This window comes from Cydia amplana, chromosome 6, assembly GCF_948474715.1.
Source record: "Cydia amplana chromosome 6, ilCydAmpl1.1, whole genome shotgun sequence".
In the NCBI taxonomy this organism is placed as follows: domain Eukaryota; kingdom Metazoa; phylum Arthropoda; class Insecta; order Lepidoptera; family Tortricidae; genus Cydia; species Cydia amplana.
In genome coordinates this window covers 8,458,971-8,486,723 of record NC_086074.1, presented here as the reverse complement: position 1 = coordinate 8,486,723, position 27,753 = coordinate 8,458,971, and the positions used below count along the sequence as shown (strand labels likewise).

At 37.2% G+C, this 27,753-nt stretch overlaps 1 protein-coding gene across 4 annotated transcripts in view; it reads left to right on the top strand.

The window, feature by feature from the left end:
- Positions 1-8,368: 8,368 nt before the first annotated feature.
- LOC134648752 (Ca(2+)/calmodulin-responsive adenylate cyclase-like) overlaps positions 8,369-27,753 on the top strand; it is a 104,906-nt gene continuing 85,521 nt past the window's right edge. For all 4 annotated transcript variants that reach the window (XM_063503273.1, XM_063503272.1, XM_063503271.1 and 1 more), the window contains exon 1: positions 8,369-8,676. The gene's annotated coding sequence lies outside the window, so the exon portion shown is untranslated. The remainder of the gene's footprint in view (positions 8,677-27,753) is intronic.

Genomic DNA, 27,753 nt, shown 5'->3' with positions numbered 1-27,753 from the left:
ATACTACTGACTTTTATGAACAATACAAGGTGATATTTTTAAATAATTATGTTAGTGAGAGCAGCTGCCAGATCCAGTATAACATGACCGTAGCAGAACAGAGATTTTGAAAAAATGGAGAGTCATACCTATTAGGCAAAATTTGTTGTCGTTTTTTTCATTTTCCTCAGATTTTGATAACATTTGGTGGATACATAGAGTTCCTTATCCTCCATAATCCATAACATAAGCACAATTTCACCGTAAGTCCTACAAAATCTTCCACTACTTCCACTAAACGAGCGATGAAGGGGTGAGAGTATGATTGGTATGATCGCAAATTGACAAAAAAATATTCGGACAAAATATTTTCTTCAGAGGTAGTTATGGTTCAAGGAATAGAAAGTAGGTTACAGGTACTCTAGATAGTAATTGTGCCAATAGGTATATAAACAAACATGCCAACTAAATAAATAAAGCGCTAATGAACATTTGTTTCAACGGGGTCGGGAAATTGCAGTTTCAAAATATACAGTGTGTAAGTCAAATACGGGCAATAAATTAAACCAGATATATAATTTACCCGTCTTATCATTAATTAAGATGTTTTTTTAAGTTACACTTAATTATGACCCCGTGATTAATTTTTTCGACATGTACCGAGCAGCAATGTACTGTAAACATTAAGAAACAAGATGGTAATGACATTACGAGATACGAGCTTTTCATAGTAACTGCCAACAAGCGTTGACAGTTACTTTAAAAAGCTCGTATCCCGTAACGTGTGTGGTGTATTACATTGCGGGCCGAATTATTTTGTATGGTTATAATTTTCAATGCATTTCTAAGTAAAATCTATCTCAATATACTTTTTAGGTCCTATGCTAACCACCGTTTAAATATTCGCCCGTATTGGATTTACACACTGTATGTTCAGATAATTTATTGTTCAGCAAATTGTTCAGCAAGCATATAGTAGGTCCTGTACAATACAATACAATACTCTTTATTGCACACCTCACATACACGTAGTTACTGTACCTATGTATTCATGATACTATTTCCTTACTATTTAATCAAAGATGAACAAAGTGTTAAAAATTACTGTTTACCAGTTATTTATATACAATTTATTGCAAACGTTCTGCGATTAATAATGTGTCACTAAAAAGTTGGTAATGAATTGCAAAACATGTCGTGACAGCATGGTGTTGACAAGTGGGCAAGGAATATTTTATTTACGACGGTGTGTTAAAATTATCTGGGGACTAAATAAAATGAATATTTTTCTTATTAGGTACGTACTTAGTCTAAGTACGTTAACGAGTGTCGAGAGTAGCTAGGTACATGTAGATAGTAGATAGATATAACTATTTACTATACTTGGTCAACCAGATCTTGACAGTAGAAAAAGGCGGCAAATTTGAAAAATGTAGGCGCGAAGGGATATCGTCCCATAGAAAATATGAATTTCGCGCGTTTTTTTACTGACAAGATTTGGTTGACCAGCTATATTTTATTACATTAAAACCTACTTCGCCTTCGCCGATCATACAGGACAGCAGGACACAATACTTAGGTACATGTTTTGTTATATTTTGTCACTTATAAAGAAATATGTACTATGAAATTCTTAATCTAATCTAATCCCAAAGAAAGATGGTTTACCCAAATATGACCAGAACCAGTGGCGGATTTCCCATAAGGCACAGTAGGCTCGAGCCTAGGGCGGCGAGATATTAGGGGCGGCAAATTGTGACAAAAAAATCGCTGATGATAACAAGAAATAAATGTATTTGTGTAGTTTTAAGTTGTCATATAAGTGAATTGTCAAATTCTTAATGAGAATAAAGAATCTTAAACCTAAATAACTTAAAATTAGGCCAGGCAACGAATTCTCAAAAAAAGGTATAGAGGGAAATGCTTGGAACACAATTTTTGACTTCGTAACTTTGTTTGAACTAGTTAGGAGGTGAACATATCAAAAGTCCCCGGCCGTAGCCCTTGAGCCGGGGGAAGAGGGAGGTTTGAAGGTCCTATTTTTCGGTTTTTCGCTTATATCTCGGAAACTATGCGTTGTAACGACTGATCATTGTACAAAATGAAAGCTGATTAAATTTGCTACAAGTTTTATTTAGTACAGTTTTTCGATATCTTGAGGGCCCTCCACAGTTGTGCGCGAATCGCGGCGCGAAGCCACGAACGCGAGTGTGGCGTCGATTTCACAGATTGTTCACGCCTTCGCGCCTTATTTCCCGTTTTTTGTCAGTTTTTCGGCCAGCGTCAAAGGAGGCGCGAAGCGCGAACTTGCAAGACTCCACAATACACACTATTTTGGCTCATCAGTTGCAAGATAAATATTAATTCTATTATATATAGCGGCTATATTTTACGGTTTTACAATAAAACAAAATGGAAAAATAGCTACAGCAAGTATGATGCCTTAGATAAATGACAGTTAAACTCGATCAGCTGATGCTTTTCAGCCATCTTGGCCCGAACTAAACTGCGAAATCACCGAGAAGTTTGCGAGTGAGGGTCATACGTCAACGTCGCGATATGTTCGCTCGGCGAAGTCGCGCCGCGATTCACGCACAATAGTTTGGAGGGGGGCTTGTATAGGGCCCTCCTCATTTGTGCGCGAATCGCGGCGCGAAGCCGCGAACGCGAGTGTGGAGTCGATTTCGCAGATCTGCTACACTGTTAAAATATTTCGGGTTCCTTTCCTCGTGAGCACCGTGAATATTATTGATGGAAATTTAATGCAAAATTATAGAGATTCAAGAGAGGCTATCTCAAAAACTAAACAAGATACCTATCGAAAATCTCGACTGTATAAAACTTGTAGCAAATTTTATCAGCTTTCATTTTGTATAATGATCATGTCACAACGACGCATAGTTTCTAAGATATTATAAGCGAAAAACCGAAAAATGGAACCTTCAAATCAAACTCCCCTACCCCCGCTCAAGGGCTACGGCCGGGGACTTTTGATATTTTCGCCTCCTAACGAGTCCAAACAAAGTTACTAAGTTAAAAATGTGTCCCAAGCGTTTCCCTCTATACCTTTTCGTTGCCTGACCTAAATGTAGTCAATATGATGGGTGCTGATGCTGAAGGGGCGGCTACAGGGTCTGAGCCTAGGGCGGCAAAGACTGCAAATCCGCCACTGACCAGAACTTGTTTTGCATTTGGACTCCTTGAGGTTCTACCTACGTTCTGTCTCCTGCAAGTACTTATGGCTCCTCTACACGATGGGCCAGCGCCGGCCACTCCAAGGGACGCACCCAGCGGTAGAATGAGAAAGCAATATCACTTGCTCCCTCTAACGCATAAATGCGTCCCTTGGAGCAGGGCCGGATTAAGCATGTCGGGGCCCCTAGGCAGTGCAATGCTCGGGGCCCCCTTAGGCCCTTACAGTCAATTCTGCATACATAATGTTCAGTTTTTCAGTACAGGGAAGTAAGTTTGTGGTTTTAATTTCAACCTTCAGGTGTCGGTTGAGCCGATCCGAATATGCCGAGCGATGTCTTTTTCACTCTTATTGCGTGGACATAAAGCTTTTTTCTATCAGTTTTTGCCGATTCCTTTTTGCGTCAAGTGTGGGGAGAGCCCTTTTTTTCTCAATAGGTAGTTAAATATTGTGCGAGGCTGAACAGCGATTGTCCGACCATAAGACCATACGCCGAGCCACATGATTAAAATTAACGTAATAATATAGATATTCCATAGGTTTAAATGACTATTCATTCACCAGTTAAGCTAGCATGTAGGTACAGGGTCAACCAGAAAAGCAGCAAAAAAAACGCGAGCGCAGCGAGCGCGAAATTTTTTGTGAAAAAAATGTGAAAGCGTGTTAAAAAGGCCGGGCCGGGCCTAAAAATCCGAAGTTCCCCAGTGAGCCGAGCTTTCATGCGAGGTCAAAACCGTGGTTCAGGATAAGCTCAGCTAGAGCACAGACGCCAACCAATGTCCATTGTATTAAAAAGCGAGACGGCAGGCCGAGCTTGGCGCAGCGAGGTCAAAGGCTAAGCTGAAGAAGAGGAGATTTGGAAGACAAACCAAAAATGGAGGTAAAAAGTGAGGCTGAAGGTCGAGCTCAGCAATCTCCACATTACTGAACAAGCCCGAAGCGTACTTATAACCAGCGAGGTGAGCTTTCATGCGAGGCAAAAGGCCAAGCTTCTGAAATCAATGTTTATATTTGTTAAAAAGCGACGCCGAAGGTCGAACTGTAAGAAAGCAGCGCTCTGACACGAACCAATCGTCAAATGTTACTCGACAATAATATGTGTTAAGTAAGAGTTACTCGGAGGGCCGAAGTTCCATTGATGAGGTATTAGGCGGGGACGGGAGCCTGAAAATCGAGTTCGATAATACAGACTTTAAATCTATAAAATAACTTAATTTATATAATCATCTAATGATTGTGTATCTGAGAAACGGATATTGGACATTAGGTATAAATACTTAGGTACCATAAAAACAATATTTATGAATTTTGGCCATATGAAACAAATATTGTTTTTGGCGCGCGCGGGGCCGCCGGGGCCCCCTAGCCGAGGCGGAGCCCATAGGCAGTTGCCTACTCTGACTTAGGGTTAATCCGGCCCTGCCTTGGAGTGACCGGCGCTGGCCCATCGTGTAGCTAGAGGAACCATTAGGAGCAGTGAGCATTATAGTTCGTGCATACCTACTTGCATTATTTGACACATTATGACTGACGTTTATAGAGATGTAACTAACCCAATTCGATTGTCACAGCAAGCGATTACAATTGGATGGCACCTAGACTGAGGTGAGGTATCGAATAGTGACCTTTAATGAATTTTTATTTGAGATTTAAATAAAGCTAGAATGATATGGTTAATAAATAATAATAAGAAAATATAATAAATTCAATAAAGCTTTGTTGCGACCTAAAATGAAAAATTTATATCGATTTACTTAGACGACTATCGATTCATAACGGTGGTGTCCGGCCAACCCTAAATAAAATAAAAAAGACGTAGAACGTAAACGTTCGCAGTGCAATTGTCTTCCTTTGTGATTTCGATGATCATTTTACATTGTATTGCTGTTGTGAGTAGGGTTACCAGATCCAAATTGGGAATTTCCTGACAAAATTCCTGATTTGCGAAAAAAAGGGGGTCTAGCCGTATGCGATATCTTATAGGGTAATTGTGTCTGTTTGCCGTCCAGTGCCTGTTTCCGTCCACTTGGCGGAGTTGCTACAAAGAATTGCGGAAAATTTGAATATAAACAAGCCTTCTCACACATGTTTGGATTTGTTGCAATCCATAATGTCTAAGCAATATTTTTACCAAAATAAAAGTGTTATTTGACAAATAGTGGCTTTAAAAAAAATTATGTAAGTGGCGGCATTGCATCCAGAGCTTGAAAACGTCATTTTGCAAGAAAAAAAAAGTGTTGGCGGCAAATGTTCACGGTAAGTTTATTAATTAATTTAACTAGTTTAAGTTACGTTATTGGCACATACTGCAACTTAAAAGTATAGTAAACGCAATTTTAAGTGTTTTTTATAGTTTTTTCATAATAATCTTTGATAAATTTAGTGGACGAGTACTGACATACTAATTTTGAAAAATATTTAGTTTCCGACCACACGGACGGTAACTGGAACAGCTAGGTGAGTATTTGTTATGATCGTTTTACTTCAAAAGACTTATAAACTACTATATATTTTCTCTTAAAATGATGTTTCTTGCTTATAAGATTATACATTTTAGTTTTCGTCCACGATTTTGTCAGTGTTGCTTGATTAAAATCATGTTTAAAATACGTGGTCGAAAACTAAAAATAGCTTTAAATATTGTTTCAGTTTCCGTCCATGTACTATGAGTGGTGTAGACGAGATTTATTATTACATGATTACTGAGGGCGAAAATAGCAATTCGTGGATGAGTTTCGATTTTGTTCGACGAAATGAAAGAATTGAACTGAGTCCGACAATGAGACGATTCCACGAATTGCTATTCCCACCGGAGCATAGTGGTTTGCCCCAAATATGCGAGGAAATAAGTTAAAATAGGCAATTAATTATTTAAGCATCAAGCATTACTCGAATCTTAATATAAAAAATGTCAAATCTTACGATTTTCCCTCCTTAATATCTCGCGCACGAGTGTGGAGCGGGCTTTAAAATAATTGAAATGTCTATGATTATTAAGCAGTATTTACACGATGTTACAAAATAGTCCTGCAAGAATGAGACATATAATTGTCTCCCTATCTCGCTCTATATCCTACAGCATGAACTGATAGCTGTACCAGGCCGTGTGGATGCTGGTTTAATAAGTATCTGTTTTTCGCTCTCACTTAAGCCCCGCATTCACACTCCTACCTTGTAGGCCGCCTCGTAGTCCGCCTCGTTGGGTAGGATTGTGTATGGGGGTTGTAGACTACGAGCCGTCCTACCGTTTAGCCGTTTGTAGAACGGCTCGTAGTCCACAACCCCCATACACAATCCTACCCAACGAGGCGGACTACGAGGCGGCCTACACAGTAGGAGTGTGAATGTGGGGCTTTATAAAACTGCGTCCTTAAAAGCCATCTCTTTCTCGCTCTCACTCATGGGTGCGGTTGTCTGTTACACGGCTTTAATGGACGTACATACGGCGGATCACCTTACACACGATCGAACGTGCGCCGGACCGCAAAGTCACGGTCCGGGCGTCTGTAAGGCCAAGCGCGCACCACGATTTTAATTTTTGCGAGACGATTTTAGAATCGCGCTGTAATTTATCGCAGAAAATTCACTGCGCGCACTGCGATGAAAAGTCGACGATTTGTTCATTCTCGACATGGATTTCGTACCAGTCGCCAGGCGTGAAACAATATGCAATCGCTGTATGACTGAGTATTTATACCACAAAGGTGATCTCCTTCTATTTCTATAATTAAACGGTCAACATCTAGCGTCTCATCTTGTGACTCCATTGGAGAAGCAGGTTCCGATATGTTGACTCTTGGAGAGCGAAATGCCGACTGAGGTCCGGGGTGCGATTTTATTATCGCAGTGCGCGCGGGGCCATACAACTCCGTATGCTGCAATTCACTTTGTGACAATGGCGTCGCGAGCAGTCGCGGAAAAATGTGACAAATCACAATTTTAAAATCGCTGCGATTTTTTTGTCGCATACATAAATTAACACAAGAAAACAAATAACTATCATATATTTAAGTGGGTATTTCATGATAAATTTTACTGTCCAGCTACTCTGGCAGCTCCGATAAGTTGATGAAAACTAACGCAACGACCCTATATACAACAAAACTAAGTCGGTACTAGTAACGTACATAGCTTAAAAATAAATGATTCCTTATTATATTGATATTATATATTATAAATGCGAATGTAACACTGTTTGTCGGTCTGAGTCCTGAGGAAGGAAATATATATAAATATTTATCACGAAAATAACCATTCTACGCGGTCGAAGTCACGGGCAGAAGCTAGTAACTAACTAAGAATTATCTATATAACATAAAAACAAAAAATAAAGATAGGTATAATTGATTTTCAATGCAATAATGCACCCTACAATACTTTTTCATACAGTGGACGAAAACTGACTCATACGCGTACGAAAAGTAGCTCACAGGCGGACGGAAACTGAAATAACCCTACTTTTTCATAATATATTTTTTATGAAATAAACCGTAAATATTATTTAAGGTCACGTAATATTAACCTAAAATAGACAATATGAGCAATACAAACAAATATAGCACATTTAAGTAAGACTACTTAAATATTTTTTTTTAGCATTTCAAAGTAGACATCTCCTATAATTGGACGGTATCTGACACAATTACCCTATGCTTGATAAGTAAATTTGAATAATGTACCTTTTTAGGTACATATTGTTAATTCACTAAAATTCCTGACATTTTCGTATTCCGGCCGCATTCCTGACAAACGGCTAAAATTCCTGACATTACCCTAGTTGTGAGTGACATGTGTCAAATAATGCAAATAAATAGCAATAATTTTAGTATAGTAGGCGCGAGTACTTACGCCCCTATGTATCGACAACTACCCAATGGGCTTAAAATGGGCTACGAAATACGAAACTGTTACCTAAGTACTTACTTATCACTTCCTTAAACAGTGGACCTAAACATAATAATAGTCCTTTTTAAAGAACTTCGGATCTTACAAATAAGTACTTAAAGATTCCCTTATCAAAGCTCTGATTAGGCATTCGTTGAGACATTAGCACCGATAATGCTTTATCATTGAGAGAAGGGCGCTTCCCCGTTGCGCCTCGCCTCACCCTCCACCCGGCGTGTTCGAGTAGACCGACCAACGCAACGTAGCGCGGCGCGGCGCGCCCTCCCCGCCGCCGAGCGAGCGGAGCGCATCAGCCAGCCAGTCATTGAGCGACGGTCTATCATCGCACGTGTGTTAAACGACGTTACGACCACAATTTACGGACAAAGTGACATGCGCGTTTACTTGTCCTGATTTCTAAATAAAAACAAACGAACCTATTGGATTACAGTGCTCGAACAAAGTGACAGTGTTGTGTTATCACTAATTCATCAGTATTTGTCGCTCGTATTCCGCATTTCGTACACCGCCAGTGCAGTGTTTATGTTGGAAGCGCGGCACCGTATCCCGTACCCGCACCTTCCAAGGAGGGACGTCGCCCTCGAGATTTTTTTAAAAAGGTAAGGAGTTTTTAAAATATTTACTTCGCTTTTAGTTTCAGTAAAATGTTTTTCTCGCAATTTTTATGGACAATAATCAATTAGTTTCGAGAACCGGTTTCTTCCAATAAGAATGCAATTATAAAGTATATTAATAGTAATAAACAATCCAGTTCTCATGTAAACATGTTAAATACGTAGGTTCTTGTTCGGTACCTTTTGTCCAAACTAGTTTTATTTTTATTTAACCAACTAGCTGGTTATGAAAAGGTAATTAATATTTTATGTTTGACGTCTTGTTTATATTGGTCAAGCATAGTAACGTTATTATTCTTCTTTTATGTAGGTAGAGGTTTCTTAATATCGCAATTTATAGTACTACCTGGTTTGGTTTAGGTACCAATATTCCCACCCAACCTTTTTACTCATACTAAAGTTGCTATCTTCATTTCCCAGTAATTTTGGTAAATTTGTGCCAACTTGTTTGGCCACACCGCCATAAGAAGTAATTTTGGTAAAAAATATACCTGCCGGAAAGATACGCCCTTTTACTGGTATGGCTTTTTATACCGTGAAAAGATACGAAACCCTCCAGTACGCGTGCCCCGACACGCACTTTGCCGGTTTTTGTAACAATTCCGGTACCTAACAATGTATTTAATTTCGTAGGTATGCAATGCACAACTAAAATCACTACATAGTATAAAACAAAGTCGCTTCTCGCTGCCTGTCTGTCTGTATGCTTAGATCTTTAAAACTACCCAACGGATTTTGATGCGGTTTTTTTAAATAGATAAAGTGATTCAAGAGGAAGGTTTATGTATATTTTTTTACCCGTGCGAAGCCGGGGCAGGTCGCTAGTATGTTTATAAATAAATAATTTACAAAGTGTTATTAAGTTTTTAATTTTATATATTTTATACGACGTAGGAAGGTACCTAAATAACATAATACTAATCTATGGGTTCCTACTTATTTGATTTAGCAGAGAATAATAGATGGCAGTTGTCATTTATGGAAGAAAAGTCAGAAGGCGAAAGGTAAGTATAGAAATTAAGTAGGTACCTAGGTGTAGCCGTGTAGGTATCTATGCAAAATTACCAATTGGTTTTTTATTGCTAGTTTCGTCTAAACCGGTTGGTCCGATGTTATGTTATGTTTATTTACCTACTACTAACTAAAAATTTAGTTTAAGTAGGTATGTTTTAAAGAATATAGTCCGATTATTACTTTGGCTTACCTAGTATGCTTATTAACTTCAAAATACGAGCAGACCCTACAGAAATATTACCTATAGATAGTGGTGAGGTAGTATAGACGAGTACAGAATACAGTCAGCAGCAGATGTTGCTAAGCGGGCCAGGTGTTCAAAATGATCTTGACGCGACTTTATTGTTAAGCGAATAAGAACGTGTCAAGGTAATTTTGAACACCTCGCTCGCTTAGCAACCTCTACTGCTGACTGTACAGCCAAGGCATCTTGCACAGTCACGTACAGATCTCTGATCCACACCCGGAGAGCTAGGTAATGAGCAGGCGAGGCGGCGGAACTTGTTACTCGTACAGGTACTAACTGGCATAGCTTTAGCTTTCTAAGCACCACTTGCACCATTACACTAACCCGGGGTTAACTGGTTAAACTTGAAGTTACCATGGTTACCAGTACAATTGGACACTGAGGTTAACGGTTTAGCCGGTTAACCCCAAAAGGCTAACCGGCTAAACCCACCTCGGTGGAGGAGGTTGGAGGGGGTAGCCCCTTAACGAAGCTGTAGTTCCCATCCGAATGTCACCTTTAAAGAGTTCAAATGCTTTACGACGCCTACAACATACAAAGCAAATAGGGATTTACTGCAAAATGTTAGGCGCATTAGAACTATTAGAAGTACCAACACCACCACGCAACGAAAGTTGGAAGTATCGGAATCGGAACAAAAGCCTAATTATGGCGGTAATCAATAATCACTCATGTCAGAAATTGCAACCTACATTACAGCTGGCAGATTGAAATCAATATGGACACAGCTAAATTATTGGCAATTTGAATCTACCTGCAGCATATGATGCATATTTGCAGACGAAAACCGTTGACGCGTGCCGTATGTGCATTTTTAGCTGGTGATATCAGAATAGGCCGATAATTGATATGGGCAGATGCATACTTTATAATTTAGTTCAGTTTAACATTTTAAACAGCAGCTCGGCCATAGTTCATAGAGCCGCTACAGGTAGATAGGTTCAGAAAGTAAATTGTACAAAAAATTTTGTGACCAAAATCTAAGAAACTAAGTATGTAAGTTATATTTTACGGGTTGATAGGTACCCTACCTAGCGTCTTACAATACAATATCGGTTTAAACTTGACAGGCAACACAAGCAATCCCATTTTAGTACTTACGGAATAAGTAAACGGAGTTAAAAAACGGTAAGTAGGTTTAAAATATAAATTGTCATTTCGCATACTCGCCGGTTGGCTTGCGTAAGCATCCTAGCTTTCATATAGTTTTATATTCAAAGGGAAATAAATATTTTACGGAAATAGTATTCTGGGCTCCTTGAGGAAATGGCATATGTTATTACAGGCTGCTCTTGGAATGCGTAAATAATGTTTAAAAGTGTCGAGATCTCGAGGAAGGACTTATAACGTGTCTGAACGTATTTTAACCCTCTCAATGCCCTGAATGGGCTGGGCTGTCTATCCTGTTGTAGGGTAACTACTCCACCCATGATTGTAAGTATACAGGCATTGTGTACGAATAGATTATTGTGCGGCGCCATCCCAACAAGCATCCAATTAACACCTGCTAGGCTAATTGGAACGAATGAAATTAGGTGCTAGTATTGCATACCTATATGCCCTTGCACACTACCTGCGAGGGTGCGGAGCCGGTTATAGAGCGGCAACTTAAAAAGGGTTATATATTGAGCGATAGATAGCTAGGTTGCGGCTGAGAGTTTATACCTGGAAAGCCTTGGAGATTTCGTATAGGAATTTATAGGCTCTACTTGAAAGCTATATTTCTTTCAGGAAACAAGGTTGCCCAGGAATTCTAAGAGACTGGTGTGCAAATTCCATACAAGTGTTTTCCCGCTTGAACTTAGTTGTGTTATTAGTTTGCAATGTAAGAATAATATTCACAATGACAATTACCCTTTCTAAGAGCACTGATGGCCAGTCATATCCTAATGACCAAATAGCGTGTCAATTATATATCGGGTTTTGAGCAAGCGCTTACTGTCAGAGGAGAACTATCCAAGCGCCATAGCCAGAGAAACTCCCTGTCTCTTTCCAATTAGCACTGTTCAAGAAAGGCGGATGCTGATTCAGAATTTCATGGCTGCCCCACAGCTAGTCCTCGGCAGCGACATTCAGACGGGTGCGTGTTGACCTACTTCCTAGGGTCGCCTCGTGGTCCCGGCCAGCCGCTGAACGCTCACGGACTACGACTTTTGCATGCTAATGCTAATATGAACCCACTAAACTTTGTGTAGTGGGAGGCTAATAAATGTAAGCTCGTACCGAGATCGTAAAATTATGGACCACTAGGTATTTAAATACGAATGTCTGTAGGTTGTATCCACGTGCGATATCAAAGATGTCTGTTTTCGTTGCGATAAGGCGGAAAATTCATATATTAAGCGCCTACTCTGATAAATAAATAAATAAATATTAATGGACATTTTTACACAAATTGACTAAGCCCCACGGTAAGCTCAAGAAGGCTTGTGTTGTGGGTACTCAGACAACGATAGATATAATATACAAATACTTAAATACATAGAAAACAACCATGACTCAGGAACAAATATCTGTGCTCATCACACAAATAAATGCCCTGATACACACTTTATTTCTTTAGCTTTATAAATAGAGTAACTATCCAAGAAAAGTACTTGTAATAATTTGTAAACGGAAACGTTTTATCAGGCCTTCTTTTGTACATGATACGAATAGTTATTTGGTAAGGCTGTAGGGATAGCTATCCCTTCTGTATTCATAATACTCGTTGGTCTATTTAATTTACTATATACATATGCACATCATTTTTGAAGTAAAAACTTCTTTAGCGGCGCTGGGCACTTTTTGAGGTGGGGAAAAAATGATAAACTCGAGACAGCGTAAGGCGATCACGTGACCGTAAGCCCCGTAAGGTGGCCACTCATAATTTAAATGGCATTTAAATCAATAAAGAAAAACTCAATGTTATTTGACATTTATGTTGCGGACTCCTTTTCAAGACTCTTTACCTATCATTTACCTATGTTCAAATAATTTGACGTTGTCATGGCAGTATGTAAATAAACATGTCAATGAAAAAGTGTGATCTTATTTGAGAATGATAATAATATAATTATAATAAATAAATAGAATACCTCCGCTAAACGTATGTATCGTGTTACCGGGCGTCGGTAACATAGTGAGGTGAGTTTTCACTTCTATCGGCACTCCCGGAGTGCAACCGTTGTTGCTTGTTTTGTAGAAGCATTCTCAGATAGTAATAATTGACTAGAAGTACCTACTATATTTTTTAGCCTTTGACAATTTAAGCGCACCTGTCACGCACAAAGGGCCTGGTTGCAATTTATGTCACGCCCGTTATCGAACTAGGTTTATGCTGATTTTATTTTTTCTTAAAGCTTTAAAATGCATACTTTAAGTGCTCTGTAAATACGGGGTTACGTTAACGGATATTACCTGGTTTTATAGGTACGCAATTTGAATAATATCGGAGAGGAGAACGACTACGATTTTACTGTTGTTGAATGAATTAGCTTAATTACTTACTAATGAGAGTCCATTAAAATATTATCCATGATTTGAATATTCTTTATTGCACCACAAAGAAAATAAAATTTAAAAACAGATTTACACTGTAAATAAAGGTAGTAACTGGCGGTCCTATCGCTGTAAGCGATCTCTTCCAGACAACCTTAGGTCAGATATACAGAACAGAAAGTTTAAATGTGTCATCTATTCAGTTTTTTCTGTTAATATCAATTCCTAACGATTTTACCTAACAACACATATGAAATAACGATGAACAAATGATATCGATACCAATGCCATTTGCGGGCAAATGATTTGGGTTGGTCAACTTCACGGGGGCAATAAAGGACGGGCAGGTATTAAGTAATAAATGCACTATAAACCATTTACGTCAGTAAAGAATAACGAAAGTTGTCTCCACCTAAAGTGTCATTTTATGGAACTTGCTAACTATGTAAACAAAAGTCAATTTTAATATGGCGGTTAGTTTACATATATAGTTAGCATAAGTTTCATAGAATGACACTTTACTTGTAAGTTAATTGCAGATAGAATTTAGCAGTTCTAATGAGAGTCGGGTAATTCCCCATCTGCGATAAGTGTCGCGATAAACGTGACATTGATATTGCTAACTGTACCTGCGAGAGCTTTACCTATCACTATCAATGTGACACTTGAACGAATTTACTAATTACGATTATCAGCCTATTGCCATTCTACTTCAGAGCTGTGATTTAAGAGGGTACTAATGCAAAGTTGTAGTTTTTATATTGAATTTTCGTATGTTTTAATCAAAAGCAAATGTCACGAACAAAATCACACGCACACTATAGTTCGTTTTTTAGCATTAGAAATAAGGTAAACAATCTTGATGTGTCTTTTAATAGAAAAACACATTTTAAAAATAAGTTACGGCAAATATGTAACAATTATGAATCTAATAAGATCATATATATTCTTCTGCTTTCATAAGTAATAGTTACTGATTTTTAAAAAGCTTTTTTCAATTAAAAGACATGTCAAGATCGCTTACCTTCTTTCAAGTTCTTTCTAATGCTAAAAAAAACGAACTATAGAATATATTTGCATTTTTGCATAATGTAGCTAGTGATATAATAGCCGAGGGATCCGACGAGAAGAAATCTAAATGGAAGTATATTATTTTCAGAGTAATTGAGATGGTAAAAAGGTAAAGAAAAATACTCATAAAAACCCGCTCGATGACCATACTTCTGTCGATAGTTTCGCGCGGCGTGACATATCTTTTGTTTCCTTCTAATTTACTGGCTTTAATCCCCCTCTTAATATGTCAATGGTTTATATCTCTTGTCATATTATCTCAGAACACATGGGCAAGTCCTCCCCAAAACGCGTCAATCACGAAAGTTGCGCCGGCAGAGTATAAGTTAGTTAGATAAGTAGTAAGTAATTCTAAGTAAGCACATGTAAGTAATTGATGGCGTTACGGCACTAATGGGGGTTGGGTAATTCCCCATCTGGAACTGCCATGAACATTATTATTGCTAAGTGGAGTGGAACTCGATCGCTTTTGTTTGCGACCAGCTGATTAATTAGTTCTAGATTATTATCTAAACGAGGTTAAACTCGTAAACCTATATTGAGTTATGATAGTCGTTTGACATTCTTTAAGGCTGTTCAACTCTGACCACAGCGCATGCAACTTTACGGATACAGCAAATACTTTATTCGTTCATTGAGAAAACTCAGATGCAAAATATTGTTTTCGAACGCTATTGACGTGTCGTGTTTACAAATTATGATAATTCCCTATGATTTACTGAAAGGGGGTGTTAAAACTACAGTGATTGAGTTCAACTTATAAATCAACACGATACGAAAACATTAACAACAGTACAGGACAGACTAACAGACTACAGGCGGCCTTATCGCAAATGAATCGTATGTGCCAGGCAACATTCACAAAAAGGTAATAAATCTATCTCAATTTATTACGTAACTTACTAAGAAAAACAAATGACAATTCTTTTTTGCATGACTGACGGCAGAAAATCTTCCCTTCGTTAATTTTATGTATGTAATTCTAATTACTCGACAGTGATGTAGCAGGACCTTGTCATCTTGGATCATGGTGAACAGATCATTCACTTGATCTATAATTATTTATTGTAATGTTCCGTAAAGAGATCCAAGTGATTCAAGAGGCATCTATCCATAATGCATTTGTGTGTCTTGTAAGATGTTTTCTGATGATTTACACTCTTTAAGATGATCGTCCGGTACATGCCGTCGATCAGATGAACCCTTTAAAGAAAGTGGGGGTTCTTTATAGCTTACTTTACTCGTAAAGATTGTTATCCGACGAGAGACGGGTTGTCTACTGCGACAGAATACAAAACATTATTGATTTATAGTCGTTGTGAAACTAAACTTGAGAGTACTGGAAAACAAGTAATTACATAATAATGTTCATAAGTTGTCATCACAAATGTCGTTTAAACAATAGTTTTCATATCATCATATGAAAACGATTGTTTAAACGACAATATACTTCTTAACCCTAACATTAGTTTTGACCCTCTTTTTGCATTTGTTTTCCTAACCAGATTCATTAGGACTTTATAGGCCACCAAACGAAGGAATTACAGCGGAAATAATACATGTGTAAGCCAATTTTAGCATGGGTGTAGGTAATGGTGTATTAAACAATATAAGTACCGGGGGGTGGGGGTGAAGCTAACGGGTAGGGGGGTTTTAAGGTCCCTTTTTATAGTTTTCCGTAAATAACTCTTAAACGGTGGCCTTAGGATTCTACTTTAGAATCCCGAACGTAGTGAGGAAAGTAGTGATTGTAGAACCCATCGCTTCATTTAGGATTCAATGTACGCCGTTGACGAAAATATATCATTTTGATCCCTTGTAACACAAACTACTATTGTAGACCTATCGTGTCCCACAAAATTCGATACTGCGGAGCCCGCATCCACGTGGGCGTCGTCTCGCCAACTCTAACGACATCCGCCCGCCTAGTCTACGTGCATTGTTAGAATGCTTTGCCTGGATAAATTCTGCGGGATAGAATCTGAAATGAGGATACACTACCGGCCAAAAGTTTAAGTTCACTCTGTGATTTCGGTACAAATGAGTATTTACTTGAGATCAGTTCTGATGTCGAAATTGGTTTGCAACAGAGCCATTATTGTTTTCAGGGCTATAACCGCGAAAATCGAAGTTCGTCAATTGCGGGCAATTTTCTCTGTCACTCTAATTACGTCTCAATGAGAGTGAAAGAGAAAGATCCCTGCAATTTTTATAGCCCAAAGGTAGGTACCTTATTTTTTATATGCATAATGGATTGCATTAAAGTGGCAAATGCCAAGCCAATAGCCCACAGCACGAAGACATTAAGTTTGAATATTGACTATTGAGACAAGGTCTTAGACCGACGACCACGATCATGGCTCCTCTACACGATGGGCCAGCGCCGGCCACTCCAAGGGACGCAGCCATGCGGTAGAATGAGATAGCAATATCACTTGCTCCCTCTAACGCATAAATGTGTCCCTTGGAGTGGCCGGCGCTGGCCCATCGTGTAGAGGAGCCATCAGAAAGGCTCTCTCCATCGCGCCATTTTACATGACAAATCACAATGGCTTTAACAGTATTTAGATAAACATGTAGCCTACAAAAAGTCTGTTTATCTTCTTATGTGTTCTGTTCCATAGTCACCTTTGTCTTTTATTGTAACTATTACATATTTTCTTGCCCACGTCGAAACACTAGAGCCCAACTATTAATTTTCCTCACTCAGTTGAATATTGAATGACAGTTGTAAATTATGGTTGAAGCGGGTCTGCGGATAGGAGATGAATATGAGTTATTACATTTCGAATAGACGTGTGAAGATTATTGTTAGGTATTCACTGGGTTTTATCCGTGTGTTTTCTTAACTAAGCCACAGAATAAATAATAGTACTAGGTACAGAAGACTCACTCTCTAACAAAACGCGTCTGTTACGATCAGCACAGATATGGCCGCTAGGTGGCGACAGCGCCACGCGCGGCTTATGGCTAGCCACCAAAATTGGTGTGGAACGTATGTACTTTTAACTAGGGATGTAACGATACCGATACGATATATCGGCCGATATAATCGGCAGGCCGATATATCGGCATCGCCGATCTAAATACACCCGATATCATAACAAAATGTAAACAAACCCATAGTAAGGTATTTTATTGGGCAAGAATATTCTTCACTTTAATTTTAACTTGATGTATCAAAACTTACGTAAGTTTTACTACGATAAATTACTTACTCAACGTAACAGTGAAGTTGCTATAATCGTGCTATTTTGCTAATAGGAATATATTTTTCATTATTTTATTTTTTCAGTTTTTCACACTTCTTAAAATCGAGTGTCTATTAAACAAAGTATGTTTTATGCATATAAAGGATATAATTCTTTATTTATTTGATTCATTAACTAACTACCAGGCTATCGATATCGGTATCGGTATCGCCGATTATTTACTTTAAATATCGGTATCGGTATCGTATCGGCAAAATCATATATCGTTACATCCCTACTTTTAACTACCTGTAGCAAAGCGACGAAATCGCGGAGTGAGCCGAGCCTGACTAAGCACTTATACAAGATGGGGAAAAGTAATAATCATAATGTTACTTGTCTTCTATTTTGATAAAACTAAAGAATAAACTTTGTTTTCACGGAGTTTATAATAATAAAAAAAATATCTTTATTTCGGAATATTAAAAATTCCATACAATATTGTTAGTAATACATTACAGCTACATGTTAGTAAGTATAATAAAATTAATCATTAACATAACACAAATAGTGGAGTTTTATTTAAAAGAAAACTATATAGTTTTTGACTTGACAAACTGTTGAGTTTGTTGCTAGTAAAATTTCAAAACGTGATGGCTACTACATCAAATCCTATGTAGAAATATAATGTCTGGCTGCTAGGATTTGATGTAGAAATATAACTGTGATAAAAATTACAGAGTGTGCCTGCTTGTTGTTCGCTATTCATTGAGAAAGCTATCTGTCGATCTTTAATACCACTATAATCACAGTGACACGACATATACAGAATATAGTCACATCCTCATTTGACATTTGATAATACCGTGTTAGTGTTTGTAATATGTGTTAGTGTTTGTTTTGAACACAGAAAAGTAAAGAAACTTAACGGAGTGTATTGTGTGTATAATCATACGTACATAGAGTCCATGATGAGCTCACCCTTAATAGTTGATCGCCTTGAGTTCCATATGACCAGGAACTACAACTTTATCAGACGCCCGGTTTTTTGGTATTGTTGCACCAGCTTGACCAAAATCTTGATAAGTGTGTGGAATAAGTGAGGTTTATTATAGTGCATTATGGCTTCAGTAAAATAGGATTTACGAACCGAAACTTGTATTTATAACTCTGCCCGTATAATTTTTAACCCCTAACGCAAAAAGAGGGGTGTTATACCTACTTAAATAGGTAAGTTTGACGCCAATGTCTGTCTGTAATGTATATTGAGGTTGTGTAATAAAGAGGATTTGTAATTGCTGTATTATGTCTCTCTGTGGCATCGTTTATAGCTCTCAAACGGATGGACCGATTTCGATGCGGTATTTTTTACGTAAAAGCTACTTTCCTTGTTTCACTGTAGGACGATGCGTGTGTCACTTGTCATTTCAGTATAAAGTCTACTAAAAATCTATAGTAGTAAGATGACTGATGTCACGCGCACAAAGATATAGTTAAATCTTTATTTTTACAATCAAGTAGGTTCAAGTAGAATTCTCTGTTAATCCAAGTTAGAGGTAACTAGTACACGCTGTCCTGTTAAGGTAATATATTTTATTAATATTTATGAAATTCATAGCATTTAGCGCTAATTTACATTTAGAATGGGAAACCGCAACTATTAACAAAAACATTATTTATGTGGGTTCGGAAGGCTGTAGGTACGTAAATATTAGTTCATTTTCATGCAAGTGGTCAAGATATGTCATTATTAAGTTGGATATCTTTTACCAGCCGTCATGGCCAGCGATCTCCAAGCTACGGATTTGCCGGTCCGCGAGCCTGTCAATTTGATCCTCAAAAGTGGCCATTCCATACAATCTGTGGGTGTAGGTACCTAAGCTGACAATCGTACGCCAGCGAAAAGAAAAAATGTATCGGATTGACAGATATTACGAAAACTCACGTGACTATTTCCATATATGTTTCGATTTGCGTTTTTTATTATTAACGATTGACATTTGGCTAGGCGGGTGGCCCGCAAAAAGTAAACGGAAGCCTGGCTGCGAATAAAAGACTGGGTGGGGTTCGGATTTCTCGTGATATTAAACAATTTTATACAACAAATCTTTGTAAATAATCGCTCCGTTGTAATTATAGTACGCTGGCGAAATAATAAAAGTCTCTAATGTAGCTTAGTATAGTATAAATAAAGTTTATAGGGTCAGATTATAGTATACATATATACCCTTCTTTATTATCCTTGTCAAAATAAATATTTCCTTTATTATTTCGAAGCAATATCTTCCAATCTAATTACTGTTGTCTTGTATGTTGGACCAAGCTCCAATCCAGTTACAAAAGATAAGAAAGGACATGTGTAATAAAATGGATAAAAGAAACTACTAAATAGCTTGTTCGTAATTAAATTGAGCTTAGGAGAACGTGCCTCCACGTAGATACGTAAGAAGCGGCAAATGATTAGCCCCGCGATCCATCATACGGCTGGGGAAGCCTCATACTGTCGCCCGGAGTAGAGATATATAATATACTGAATATATATTATATGCTACACCCATTATGTAACACGCACTACTTAACAGGTTTTTCTTTGGATATCGAAATAACTGTCACCGTTTTCTTAATTTCGCGTTAACCCATTTAGTTAAAAACCTTGAAAACCAGTTATTTTTATGAGTTGAATATACCCGAACTACATAACACAACTTGATATACCCGTTCGCTAAGGACGATTCTTCTTGCTTATATCTTAACTAGCTGTTGCCCGCGACTTCGTACGCGTGGATTTGTATATTTGTGGTTTGGATTGTGGTTATGGTTATATATTCTACATTAGCTTAGAACATTATGCAGCAAGAGATTGCGGTGGGACGGTTAATCATTTGTTAATTATTAATATTATACAACGCATGAGACTTGTCTTTCACAACCTACGAAGTTTCAAGCCCCTAACTGAATAAAATTTTCGTCGATATAATCCCTCTAAACCCCCGTAGAAGATTTTCATGTCCTCTATTTAATAAAACCTACTACCTAACTACCTATTTACGAAGTTTGAAGTTCCTAACTTAAAATAAAATTTGAACCCTATACAAACTTTCAACCCCTTTTTAACCATTAGGGGATGAATTTTTTAAAAGCTGAAATTATTTTTCTTGTATTCTAATAATATGCCTTTATACAACGATTCAAGTCCCGCACTCAAAAAAATGTTTGGCCTCCATACAAATTTTCAACCCCTTTTTCACCACCTCGGGGGATGAATTATCAAAATCTCTGAAATTAGTCTTCTTATCTTTTGATAAATAAAATACATTTTTACGAAGTTTCAAGTTTGTAGCTTTAAATAAAATTTGAACCCTATACAAACTTTCAACCCCCTTTCGACCCTTTAAGAGATGAATTTTTATAAACGCTGAAATTACTTTTCTCGTATTTTAATAATATACTATTTTACAAAGATTCAAGCCCCGCACTCACAAAAATGTTTGATCTCCATACAAAATTTTAACCCTTTTTCACCACCTTGAGGGATGAATTTTCCAAAAACACTAAATGAGTTTTCTTGCCTTTTAATAAAATACCTTTTTACGAAGTCTCGAGTTCCTAGCTTAAAATAAAACTGGAACCCCATACAAATTTTCAACCCCTTTTTAACCCTTTTAAAGGATGATTTTTTAAAAACGCTGAAATTACTTTTCTAGTATTCTAATAATATGCCTCTGCACAAAGATTCAAGCCCCGCACTCACAAAAATGTTTGATCTCCATACAAACTTTCAACCCCTTTTTCACCACTTTGAGATATGAATTTTCAAAAACGCTGAAATTAGTTTATTGCCCGTTTAAAATAATTCCTTTTTACGAAGTTTCAAGTTCCAAGCTTAAAATAAAATTTGAACTCCATACAAACATTCAACCCCTTTTTAACCCTGTTAGGGGATGAATTTTACAAAACGCTAAAATAACTTTTCATATCTTCTAATAATATCCCCAAATACAAAGATTCAAGTCCCACACTCTCAAAAATATTTGACCTCCGTACAAACTTTCAACCCCTTTTTCACCACCTCAGGGGATGAATTTTTAAAAACGCTGTAATTAGTTTTCTTGTTTTTTAATTTAGTACCTTTTTACGAAGTTTCAAGGTCCTAGCTTGAAATAAAATTTGCACCCCAGGACAAAGTTTCATCCCCTTTTTTACCCCCTTAGGGGTTGAATTACCTAAAACGTCGCAATTACTTTTTTTTGTAATCGGCTATTATGCCTTTCTAAGAAGTTTCAAAGCATTTGTAATGGATTCAAACTTTCAACCCCTTTTAACCCTGTTAGGGGATGAATTTTCAAAAACGCTGAAATTACTTTTCCCGTCTTATGATAATATCCCCATATACAAAGTTTCAAGTCTAACACTCACAAAAATATCTGATCTCCATACAAACTTTCAACCCCTTTTTCACCACCTTGGGGGATGAATTTTCGAAAACGCAGAAATTAGTTTTCTTGTTTTTTAATATAGTACATTTTTACAAAGTTTCAAATTCCTAGCTTAAAATAAAACTTGCACCCCATACAACCTTTCATCCCCTTTTTAACCCCCTTAGGGGTTGAATTTTTAAAAATCGTTTCTTATCTCTTGTACACTTTATAAATTCAACCTAGTGTGCAAATTTCAACTTTCTAGCTTTTGTAGTTTCGGCTCTGCGTTGATGAATCAGTCAGTCAGTCAGTCAGTCAGGACTTTCCGGCCTACGTATTTGTTGGCTTCGTTAACTTAAGCTTAGCCAAAGACTGGGTTGCTAATTAAAGGTAAACAAATTAGCGCGGTACAATGAATTTTTGCTTTGAATACGTGGATTGTCAAATATTTTGATAAAACAAATCTGATGGTACCTATAAATAAACTTCTGAAATACGACAAAAATGTAGTTTCTTGAAAAATACAGGTCTACGGCTGTGGTACCACGTGGAGACAAGACAAGATATTCTAACAATGCCCAATACTCGCCTACACAAATTTCAACTGTACGAAAAAATTAGCCGTGTTATGAAATAGCGATTTTATTTTTACAATTTACATTCATGTGAAACGTACGATGTCGCAAATATTGATTAAGATTACGAATCGTCGCGAAAGACCAGGATGTCTTCAAAATGCGAAAGATTTAATTTTAATAAGGTATGAAGCTTAGGTAATACGTTTTAAGACTTTTAGGACACAATTTTATACTAATGTTTTCTTGGCACCGTGTTGTAGGTACAGCCAGCCAGCGATGTATCTTTCTATTCTTCCGGTTTGAGACCATAAAACATTCATTTTATCGCCAGCCCAGCCATAACAACACAAACAATATTTATACAATTCGAGGAAAACTGCAACTATTCAATACATATGTAAAGTGGAGACTAGTAGTGGACACTAGGAGTAGTGTGAAGGATTGGCATAGACAAGCTTGCAATGCAACTTTATTAGTGAACAAATCTCATGGCCGTTGTTTAAGGGGACGGTATATGACGTTTTCGATTTAGACCTCACTTTGTGCAATCAATTTGTTCAATTAATGATTAATAACTGCATTAAATTATACGTAAATCTGTTCACGAAGAAGCCGTGTACCGGCTCTTCAGGCCATATTTTATTTTATTTCCTGTAATTCTCTACAAATCGACACTAAAAGTGTCCAAAAATCAAAATATGGAGTTCCGTTTGAGCAAGACGCATTACAGTTTTGTCTTTGACAGTAATTGAGTTGTTGTGGGATTTTGAAGGCTAGATAACTAAACTACCAGATTATTATCTACTTATATTTTTACTCACAAATACAACACAGAAATTCAATCCCAAATGTAAACTTTCGTATAATTTCCATACATTAACGACATCACTCAAAACTCTTCTTCGAGTCAGATGGCCGTTGGCCTTGCATCGAAGCAGACGTGTACGTCGTCATAGCTCGTTTTTGACATTAATAAAGACATTTCATCATATACGCATACGAAAATGTATACCAGTAGATAAATTGTATTTCATAAAATAGGGTAAATAAATATAATCACGTCGAGCTCCAGTCAAATTTTAAATGTGAGTTGTTGTTATTTACGGGTCGTAACGGTCGAAAACAGCAGTAAATTATCCTAAAACAATACGATTACAATCGAATTTAAGTAACTTGTTCCTTCAAAACCCGCTTAAAATGAAAAAAGTTTAAAGACTCGTTTTACTGATTGGGATTGATTTTCATAATGCTGGTATCAATTTTGCGTCATTATAAAAATGTATATGACTTCTGTACGTCAATGACTTTTGATGTCAATTAATTGTAATCTTGTATTTATGTTATATGTTCATTTAAATATTACTCATCTATTAATACGAAGCGTAATTCGTTTAATACCTAAAGACTTGCAGTGTCTACACCTACTTTGTTGACGTTCGTTCCGTCTATGTATGCGATTACGTAACGTGCTGTTCTGATAATCTTCAAGAATCAAGATAATTAATAACGGCAAGACCAGCATTTAGTACCAGCGAGTTTTGCGGATTTGGAGACCGAGATGAAGCTTACAGGCCAATATCGCTGCGGCCTGGCCTGCTTATTGTTATGTGTATAAATCGAATGTTATATTAATTTACTATAAAAAACAATGTTTTATTTCAATGACATTCTGTGCGTAGAGGTATGTATGTTTCGGTGATTATAAGAATTATGTCCACACAATAATCGTGCAAAGCAGAGACTGCATTATTTCTTTACGGTATAAGCGGTAAGGAAAAACTCATTGGTATCCTGGCTCGTACCAATGAGTTTTTCGGAACTTATGTACGAAATATCATTTGATATTTACCACTAGCTTTTCGGTGAAGGAGGAAACATCGTGAGGAAACCTGCATACTCGTAGTGCATACATTTGCGAAGAAATTCAAAGCTGTGTGTGAAGTCCCCAATCCGCATTGGGCTAGCGTTGAGATTATTGTCTATACAGGGTGGTCCAAACCGTGACGTCCAAAAATCGTGGGCTATCATAATGTACCCCATATGTATGTTAGCCGATTTTTCGTACTTTTCAAGTTATGATTTTTTAAGCTTTTAACTTTTCCTATGTAGGTAATATTCTCCGACCGTCCTTAGTCTGGGACCGGTCTGAAAACCAGCGCCGGGCACCTAGGCCCGGCACACGCTGAGACTGGAACCCTTTGCCTAATACAAAGATCTTCTCACTTTTGTTTTGTATATGATAACAACTGTTTTAATATGTAAGTAATTTTATTATGTAAGTAATTCTAACTATTTTATGTTCATGTATGTGGCAATAAACAATTCTTATTCTTATTCTATTCTTATTCTTATTCCTATGAAATTTCGGGGTTCCCATACAGAGTGGCTGAAAAATAACTGCATTCCGTTGCCAGGGAGGTGTTGGGATTATACTGAGCAACTTTTATTATGGGACCAACCCCGAAATCGCGAAAAAAAAATTGGCTTTTTATACATTTTGGCTAGTCCATTTTCTATGGAAGGGTAATTTTTTTTCGCGGTTTCGGGGTTGGCCCCATTGTAAAAGTTGCTCAGTATAATCCCAAAACCTCCCTGGCAACGGAAATGCAGTTATTTTTTAGCCACTCTGTATGGGAACCCCGGAATTTCATATGAAAAGTTAAAAGTAAAAAAAAATCATAACTCGATAACTACGAAAAATCGGCTAACATACATGGGGTATATTCTGATAGCCCACGACGTGAGGAATCTAAAAAAAAATTTTTGGACGTCAAGGTTTGGACCATCCTGTATATAGGCTGAATTATTATTATTATTTATAGGCGGTACGGTACCGTTATTATTTATCAATACCGCTTCGTTTTGAAGGTACTATACCTGTTGAAATATAAAGTACGGTACCGGTATAAAATTGCAGCAGGTACAACAATTTTTTATAGGTGTACAGTCAGCTGCAGAGAAAAGGTACCACCCCTGCATACAATCTTCTATGCTGGGGTGACCTGCAGCTGACTGTACCTAAACCATCACTGACCGAGCGTAGGCGAAGGTCTCCGTTTCAGCTTGGGCAAAAATACTTTCGTTTGTTCGAATGTTCTCCTTTGCATATCACATTTCTCAAATATCTCGAGAAAATTTGTAAGCAGGTTCGGTAGTTGGATATAATTACTCGGTTTCTTTTTTTTTTATAAGTTCTAATAGGCAGAGATTGTCATAAAGGACTTAAGCGACAGTAGGGTCTGTGGTACTTAAGACCATTGTGATTATTCGTAGTGTCCGACCGAAGATTCGGTTTCGGTTTCGGCCAGTTTCGGCCATAAAATCATGTTTCGGCCGTAGTTTCGGTTTCGGCCAAAAAACGGCCGAATCTTTCGGCCTGGCCGAAACATACGAAATAGTACTTCGTATTATGAAACTAAACTATGTGACAAAGACCAAAAGTTGGGGAGCAAGTAGGACAACAATATTTATATATACAGAAATTTGTGTTTCAGTCGGACACTAATTATTAGGTACTTACTGATTACGCTGCGCCGCGTGGAACGTGAGGTGCGTTGGGGTAAGTACATACAAATCATTCAAGAAAAAATCCCTTTTAAGATCACTCGTGTGTCTGCCCCTAATAGACTAATTCAATTGAAATTTGGTACACATTTTTCACATATGACAAAGAGTCGGTGATCCAAAGATGGACTAGTAACGTAAATAAATAAACTTTTAACTTTGCGGCCATTTTTTTGTATCGTGTGATATATCAGATATTAAATTGTAAGATATTTACTAATAATAAGCATTGGTCACGTAAATTATTTTTAGTCTTTTTTTGCAAGTATGAATGATATAGAACATTATTTCAATTATTTTTAAAATTAAGCCTATCCAAAGGCGACTTGGAAGATGTGTCATGGAGATCTATATTCGTTGGGTGAAAAACAAGTTTTTTTGTCTAATTATCGTTTAAAACACAATCGATCGGCAATAACGCGGGCACATAAAACAAAAAACTTCTTTTTTCACTCATAAAACTCCTTAAACCTAATAAGAGCTAAACAAAAACGAGTGCGAAGTGCATTCTAAGGGTTCCGTATATTAAGTCCGTCTCACACTTGACTGCACATTTCTTATAGATTTTCCTGACATACTCGTATATAGGTAAAGAACTACTTTGTGTATTTTTTTCAAAATTTTAGATCCAGTTGTTTCGGAGAAAGTGGGCGGAGAATGATCATTTTTTGCCTATTTTCATGAATAACTGCTGAACTATTAATCCTAAAATTATAAAAAAAATATATCTTTGAGATTCTTACAATGAGCTCTTTTATTTGATATGTAACACTATATAGTTTAAAAAACATATTTTTTAATTTTTTCATTTACCCCCCCCCCCAAAAATGGCTACCGTATTTCAAATTCTCTAAAATACATTTTATTTACGTTACACGTCCATCTTTGGGTCACAAATTTACATTTGTGTGCCAAATTTACATATGTGTGCCAAATTTCAACTGAATTGGTCCAGTAGTTTCGGAGAAAATAGACTGTGACAGACGGACGGACAGACAGACAGACGCACGAAGAATTATATGTATATGCACTTATCCCAACGCACCTCTCGTTCTACGCTGCGCGGGGTTCATTGCCGCTCCTACCGCCGTAAGTGTAAGTACAACTACATCATCAAGGCTACGATCGAAGATAATCAGTTCAGCACTGAAATAATAGCGGTGGAATGCCAGTATAATATTTAATTATTTATTTTAATTTTATAAATTTAATAGCAAAATAAATAGCGAATATACGATACTCGTACAAGTAAATCTGTAAAGATCTTAGGGGTACATCAGCCGACATATATTATTAAATTTTATTTTGTCGGCCTTAATTAAATTTCCACCCTGCCGAAACTTTATTTATTTAAATTTTTAATTAAATTGATTTTTCGCCTTATGAATAACCGTATAGAGTAGTAAATAACATTTTACATCTGACTTAATGACATCTGGGTTTATTCGGTTTAACTTTACAAAACGCGTATCTCGACAAAGCCATAATATGCAGAAAAT